An 8872-nucleotide genomic window follows, 5' to 3' on the forward strand; every position below is an offset into this window, starting at 1 on the left:
GCTTGAACTGGAACTGAAGAAACAACTTACCTCGTCTCAACTCATTTCAATATAAAGTAGTGATAAAGATGCAATATAAAGAAAGGCTTTTAAAATAGTGGATAACAACTCAATGTATTGAAAAATACAAAATAACTCAATTTGTATGCAAAAATACAAAATAAACTCTATTTGGGAGATTCTTTAACCGTCAACCATCACTATGAGCTATGTGATGATACAACTTCTAGTCCACGCTGCCAGAACTGTCCTATACTTTGTCGGGGTATACAACTCCTCAACTAAGTGGATCAACTAGTCTATGGTAAAAAAACAATAAATAAATCATCTAAAAAGTATGACCCTTTTCTACCCACGTTGGCTACATGGTTTATAGGGCTATGAGTTGTTAGATCTCTCCCCCATACCGGTGCTCAATACTACTCCCAAAATATAACTTAGCTCATTACGTTATAAAGAAAACACTTCCTCTTCCTCAACTTTGAGATTATTAATCAAAAGGTTTTCTATTAAAAGAGATGATACTCAAAACTGCTCATGAACTCTTTTGGAAATCGATGTTTCCTCTTTTCTTAAATGTAAAAATATTTCTCTTGGGAATATTTAGTTCTCATATATCATTTTAAGAAAATGAACTTAGCTCTACTCTTCTTCAAACTCAATGCTCAAGTCTTAAAACAAGTTTAAAAGATTGTAAAAATACTTGAAGAACTCTCAAGACTTGACACTTAGCTCTACCTTGAACTTGAATTATGAATTCAAGGTTATGATTCACGTTATTATCCTAGTTGTTTAGAAGTAGCTTAGAGCAATTAGAATCAATAGGGAGTGAAGGTACACCTTAAGAGAACTTAGACGGGCTAAACAATGGAAAAATGGTGGGGGCCGACGACCCAGGCGCACTGCTGGCATGGGGCGCCAGCCCCTAAAGTTCAGAACCCCATTTCTGGCGCACTGCTGGGGCACTGCCCCAACCCCTCCCCAGCCTCTCCCCAGGAAAATCCAACGAATTTTTCTACTCATTTTCTGACCTTAAGTTGACGAGAATCAATTTATTTCCTCAAGTTTTCCTTAGATTCAATTACCCAATACAAGTATACGAGAATCTACTCAAAAACAACCTCATATCACTAACTTTTATCTCAAGAACTCATCAAAAGCTTAACAATCAAGATTACTAATGAAACTTCATGAAAACTCATCAAGAACTCAAATCCTTCAACTTTCAAGAATAAAATTACGCTGAAAATAACATGATTGGTATGTGGATAAATGAACCCAACACTCTCAGAACTCACATACCTCTTAGGGATTAAACCCTTGGCGAAACAACCTTCAATTCGCAAGAAACTTGCTGAACGCCTTGACTTTTCTCCTTTCTTCTCTTCTTGAACTCCTCTCAAAACCCTAAGCATAATTTGGTTTGGGAAAACTGAACCAAATCATTTTAGACCCCTAATTATTTACTAAAAATGAATTAAATCTGATAGGATAAGGAAAAGACCAAAATACCCCTCATATTTTCAGGTAACTTTCCTTAACTGGACAACCCAACTTCAAACGGGCATATCTCTCTCATACGAGCTCAAAAATTAGCAAACTCGGTGGCATTGGAAAGAGGATTCCAAGCCCTTTCATTTGATATCTTATGGACCACATAACTCATCATGCACTGAAAGTTATGGTCATTTGAAGTTAACTCAAAACTCACAACTTAACCATAACTTGCAAAATTTTATATTTTGCTATTTCCAATTTTAGTTCTTTCTAACACTACTACAAAACTGGATTTTACCTACAATTATTTAGCGGTAATTAATCGTTCGCCACTAATTACTTCTTTAAGAAAAACAATTAGCGGCTTATGAATAATAGCCACTAATATATGTCTTTTTAGTGACAATAAAACAAACTTGCCACTAAAAAATTTAATTGAACACTACTTTCATCCCTTTTTTTTTTCCTCCAAAATTTTCTTCTTGAATATATATTCCCTCCAATTATTAATAAAAATATTTAAAAATTAAAAGAAAACTCTATTATGCTATTGTTGCGCATAACCTTGAGACTTAACTAAGAGTGTCAAAGTTCCATCATAGTCATCACTAAGAATATCTGTTGAAGCCACTCACCATTTATTTAAAGGTAAGACACGATCTCCATTTTCATAACTAATCTTTGTGTTGATTCCATACGAATCCCAATTTCAAATTCTTCGGCCACATCCATATGAGTAATTAATCCTACGATTTATCGAACAATTCAAGGCTGAAACGACCCCTCATCACATAATCATTGCAACGATTTTGTTGTTGTGGTTGTATTTTTAGGTCCATTTTTTCAATTTATTGAACAAAAGATGATTTTGAAATCCTGTAAAGGCTTAAGATTTCCTTATTTTGTTCTTAGTTTACGCTTTCTTGTAGGTTTTACAAGATCCATTCGTATTCTTCACTTTCCTGTCTTTGTCGAGCAAATATTCTGCTTCCCAGGTACTCAAACACTTTAGGTGATTTTTAATTTTTTAAAAGTAGTTTCAACTTTATTTTGTGTTGTGTGATATTCGTGTGCTACTTATATGATATGTTGTTGATTGAGCTAATTACTTTGTTGTTTTAGGTTAATTTTAATGTATTAAACTGTCGTGATTGTTTTTGTGTTAGTCAACGGTAATTGATCAATATCATTGTTAATAATTGAATCAACAATACTAGGAGCACTACATTATCAATATTTCTGATAGTTACTTGATCTGCATGTTCTATTTTTAAGATTATTTTTGTAAGTATAGAAACTGGAAACTTTTTCTTATCTCCCTGTTGAGGTTGAATTGTTGAAGAACTGGAAATAATGTCGAGTTGATGAGACTTCAATATTCAGTCTGTGATAGTATTGTTTTAACAACTCAACAACTTGTACGTGCAACTCAACACAAGACTCATTATCACCATCATATGATTCTCAGCAGTATCATGATTTTCCCAGTTAGATTCCTAGTTATCAATTAAGTTGTGCCTGGTAGTTTTCAAGATAACAGTAATTTGGCATGGGAAATTTGGAGCATTCCATTTGTTGAGAAGACAACTCTTATTTCAAGCTGAGACTTGTAAGAAGTGATGATGATAAACACTTTGTAGAGTGTACCATGTAAAATTTCATCAACGGGTTTTCAATATAATGGTCGAATTGATAAATAATTTCCTATATCATTAGTTAAAGAACATCCTTTGCTTCTTAGTTGTATTTCTGATATGTATTCCGACTCTTCAACCTTTCTCTTGAAAGAAAGTGTTGGCAATGTTCACCACTATCAAGAAGGGATTCCACCTGTTTCCTTGTTTCATTAGTTATCCAATGTTACTTCAAAATTTGTATTGAGAGAAAGCATACAAACTTAAGCCATTCTCTCTCACCAACACAAGTGATTAAGTGAAGGAAACATTACAGTAATTTATTTGTACATCTTCTTATTCAATATGAGAAATATAAAAGTTAAATCTCTAGTGTCAACAGTAGAAGCTACAACTATTTTTCAAGCTACTGTCAGTAAGTTATCCTTGTTATTTCCTTCTCATCTTCTTGATGGAGCAGCTGGAAGAAATTTATGACTTGTGTTACAGTCTTGTGAATGGAATTAAAAATTACATATTGAAGTAAGAATATGTTTTGAGTGTTAAAATTCAATAGAAAGTTCATTAGGTTGAAGAAACAGAACCAGATTCAGTTTTAGCTATAAAAAAAAGAATATTGCTTGATTGCTCAAACTTGTTTCACGAAAAGTGTACATGATTTGTTTAGCTAATCTTCTATCCATACGCTATTACCATATAGGGAAAAATCTTGAGTAGTGTTCTTAAAAGTGAGTGCTTTTGTCGCTTAAAGCGAGAAGAGGAGTGAACTTGTATCACTTTTTTTCTATTATGTATTGTTTTGTCCATGTCTTCTTGATATTCTGTCTCTATTTTCACTACTTTGTTTTTTTAAGAAAAGAAAAGACATAAAGTCACCACTGAAGTTGTCCCGGATTTTCAAAAAGACACCTTAATTTCCAACTGTCCTATTACCCCACTAAACAATTTTAAACAGATATTATTATACCATTTTTCGATCAGCCCCAAATTTTAAGAAGCAAGTGTATTCACACACCAATCATTACATGACACGTGTTAATTTAATTTTAAAAATGTGATTTTTTTTCATTTTGAGTTTTTCCTTTATCTTTTTTTTCTTTATTTCTCTCTCTTTCTCTTACTTTTTTACTTTTAATTTTGATTTATCTTAAATTTCACTTCATCTTCCATCTCCCACTTTCAAGTGATTCATCTCTCCATTTTATTTTATTTTCTTCACCTCCCACCCCCATGTCAATTTGAACCTCACTCCCTTTTTTTTTATTTTCTTTTTCTTCTTCTTCTCCGGTCAAATTATTTATAGAATTCATACTATTTTTTAGATTTTATTGAATTATTGATAACAAAATTAATTATTTTTCTAAGAAAATTTAAAATTTTGAAGGCATCATCAACTACTCATTTTCATATAAATTCAAAATTAGAAATGATAATTTTAAAAGAATCAATTAATTCCCTGAAAATTGAAAGACTTAATTGAAATCGGATAAAAAAAACTATATGATACTTGCTAATAATCTTGAAATTTAATGGGTTTATCAAATTGTTTGAAATTTAAGAAAATATTTAGATAAAGTTTTAAAATTAAAGAGAGTAAAAGTAATAGTAGTAAAAAAAGGAAGGTGAAGTTGTGATAAAAATGGTGACATTGAAAGTAAGAAGCTTCAATGTAGATGACAATTAATTTTTGAAGAAAGAAAAAAAAAGAGAAAAAAATAAGGAAAAAAAGTTAAAATAATAAGAAATATATTTTATAATAAAATACTTGTAAAAATAAAATTATATTATTTATTTTAGGCTGCTCACTCTCTTTGAGAGAGTGCACACAACTCTCTATGTCAGGTGGACGAAAAATGATATAATAATATCTATTAAAAATTGTTTAGTGGTAATAGGACAGTTGCAAAGTTAAGGTGTCTTTTTGAAAATTTGGGGCAACTTCAATGGTGACTTTATGTCTTCTCTTTTAAGAATTGAAAGATTTTCATAATGCATTATTTCTATTGAGTGCTCTATTTTATTTTCTATGTATCTTTAATAGATCTAATGAATTGAATGATTTTTTAAAGTTGAAAAAGTATGTGCTATGCTTCACGCTTCTCGCTTTAGTGAAGCTTGTCCTTATCATTTCTCACCTTAGTGAAGCGAGCCTATCAACTGAACTTTGATTGTGAGTTGTTAGCAATCCATTATAGCTACTGATATTGTCATGATATGAAACTGCTTAGAGATGATACATTGTGTGAATTTATTTATAAAACTGATGTACTTATCTGTTTTGAGTAACTTGAATTGCGATAAGAAACTCTAAAAACTTGAAATGTCAAAAGCTCAAATAAGTAAGTAGGAGCTACACAATTATATTCAGTTTCTGTAATTTCTCCTCGAACATGAATATCTTGAGCACCTATTCTTAGAATATTCATACTTTGATTGTTCCTTTCTAACCATAAATGGTACATACATTCTCTTCTTGTAATATCATAAAGATTGCAGCTTAACTAGAACTGTTTCTAGCATTTTGTATAGACCAACTAACCTCAACAGATCAGCCCATAAACATTCGACACACCCTTAGGCATCTTAGAGATACACACTGGTTCTCCTGTTCGATAAGGAAGTAAATGTAGAGTTTGATTCCCCTCCAAAAAAGATTTAAAGAGGCTTACATATCTATCAATTCCTTCTAGTCGCACTAAACATTCAAAAGTAAATGGTTAGTTCTCCATCTAAGAAAAGTAATACAATATAGTTCCATTTCTTGACCCGCCCTATTCCCTTGATGGTTGTAAACATGGTTCTAATGTATCTCCTAAACAACAAATAACCACTGAAAGTTAAGATCTAAAGTATGGTATTTTTTTGGATCAGGTAAAAAATTTCATTTTGTAAATCAAAAGGCCAAAATCTTTTGTAAACAAGGAGTACACCAAAAAGTAAAGAATCAAGATCTTAAGTATAGTTATATGCTAGATCAAAGAAATTTCTCAAATAGGAGGAGCTTATGTGACTCAAAAACTATAAAAACATGACCCTTTAACCATAAATCCATGATAAATGATACCACACAATAAAAGGTAAAAGACAAATATAACCACCTAGTTGCTGCTTTCAACAAGCTTTATAGAAGTGTTATAATATTACATCTGCAACATGTCATCCACCAGTATCCGCTTCAAACTGGTGTTATTCCAGCCTGATAAATTTTCTGGACCAGCAGATTCTAAATGATATAGCCGTGCTCTGCATCTTTGCACTTGCAGGTTCTCTATTCGACTCCCCTCTCCCGACTGATTATTTTAGACAAAAAGATACCAGTAAATCGACATTTAAAAAAAGGTGCTCAATTGTGTCAAGTTGCTGCTACATAGCATGACACACAATCAAGTCACAATCAGATCAGTTTGTTCACCTCATTTCAACCGTCTACATAAACCTTAGGTTTATTGCAATTAGAAGCTCTGAATACTTGAACTATCAAAAGCTTAAATATGTAAGTAGAAGCTACAAAATCACATGTAGTTTCTTTAAGTATTCCTCCAACATAAATATCTCCAGTAACCCTTCTTAGAACTTTCTTAACTGTGCAAGCTTTACCTAGATGTTTCCTTTCTAACCATAAATAGTAGATAGAATCTGCTTGTAATATAATGAAGATGTCAGCTTAAGTAGAAATTATTTTATCATTTTGTATAGCCCAACTAACCTAAGCATACCAGCCCATAGATATTTGACACACCATTAGGCATCATAGAACTTGAGACCAAACAATAACAGTAAGTCAACACTTAATGAAAAGACTCTTAATCATCTCAGGTTCCTTCTACATAACACACAATCTGGTCAGTTTGTACACTCCATTTCAGCTGCCTACGTAAGCCATAAGTGTATTATAATATGAAGCTTTGAATACTAGTATAGTCAAAAGCTTAAATCTGTAAGTAGGAGCTACAAAGTCATATGTTGTTTCTGTAATTTCTCCTTGTATATGAATATCTTGAACAGCTTTTCTTAGAATATCCTAAACTATGCAAGCTTTACCTTGATGGTTCCTTTCTAACCATAAATGGTATATACAATCTATTAGTAATATAATTAATATTTCAACTTAACTGGAATTGCTTCTAGATTTTTTTATAGCACAACTAACCGCAACAGATCAGTCCATAGACATTCAGTATACCCTTAGGAATCATAGAAGTCGAAACCAAATGGTAGAAGTAAATTGGGACTTAAAGAAAAGGTGCTCGATTGTCTCAGGTTCCTGCTAAATAGCATGCAATCATGTCAGAATATGGTCAGTTTGCTGCCCCACATCATCTATCTACGTAAGCCTTAAGTGTATTATAATTAGAAGTTGTGAATACTTAAACTAAAAAATGCTTAAATCTGAAAGTAGGAGCTACAAAATCACATGTAGGTTCTGTAATTTCTTCTCGAACACTAATATCTTGAGCAACCCATCTTAAAATAATCTTTAATTTGCAAGCTTTAAATTTTTGGTTCCTTTATAACAATAAATGGTAGACACAATCTGTTAGTAATATAATTAAGATTTCAGCTTAACTAGAACTTCTTCTAGCATTTTGTCTATCCAAGCTAACCTAATCAGACCAGCCCATAGACATTTGGGAAATCCTTAAGCATCTTATAAAAGTTGAGACTAAATGATACTATTAAATCGTCACTTAAAGAAAAGGGGCTTCAACGTGCTCAGGTTCATGCTACATAATACATAATCTGGTCAGTTTGTGCACCCCGTTTGAGTCGTCTATGTAATCCTTAACTTTATTGCTAACCATGACATATAAACCAGTTAGGACATCCAAGATTGTTATAGATAAGTTTCCTCCATGGAGCCTTTGGAAATATTCCATCTCATTCTCATGTAAATAGATACGATAGAGAAGTTCTCAACATGCATCACCTACTCATAAGTAAATGTAGTAGCAATAAGGTAATCCTTAGCCTCTAGAATTGTATAACAATCCATTAAGTTTGTCTCGGGATGATATTCCATATATTCTTATCTTTGATGTTGTAAGCATGGATATATTGAATCTATAGCCTATCCTTCTTCGAATAGAACTTCCATAGAATTTTATTTAGAAAAGCTAAATGTGTTTTAATATTGTTCTTTGTTTAAACTATTCTTCATTTACGGGCACATTTTTGCATATTAGCATGACTTGGGAAGAAAATATTTAATGGAAGCCTTCTAACATTCCCATGTGTGTTGAGCTAACTCATTATTGGGATATAATTAGTATCAATTTTCTGTTTAATTATTTTAATTGTTAAAATGACATCTTTTGAGATATGCAATTACATATTGATTAATTCCACCATTTTTTTACTAACACATTTTTAGTTCTTACAATAATTGTTGAAAGAAACAATAAATTTAACTTTATGGACAATCTTAGAAATAAATAATAGATGTATTGTGATAGAGTTAGTAAAGAATACTTGGATGGAGTCAAGGATTTTTTAAATCATGCCTTTTCTGAAAAACAAGATGGAGACAAAATTGCATTTCCCTGTACAAAATGTGTGCTTTTTCATCAAGTAAATCGGGATACAACATATGATCATCTTTTGGTTAATGGAATTTCGCTATCATATGATACTTGGTTTTGTCACGGAGAGTTTCTAAATAGATCAAATAATACTCAAGTAACTAATTGTAGCCAGTCAACTTTAAGAGGTGATGATATGAGAAGAATGATACATGACGCCCT

The sequence above is a fragment of the Solanum tuberosum genome, unplaced genomic scaffold, assembly GCF_000226075.1.
Source record: "Solanum tuberosum cultivar DM 1-3 516 R44 unplaced genomic scaffold, SolTub_3.0 scf00043, whole genome shotgun sequence".
Classification (NCBI taxonomy): domain Eukaryota; kingdom Viridiplantae; phylum Streptophyta; class Magnoliopsida; order Solanales; family Solanaceae; genus Solanum; species Solanum tuberosum.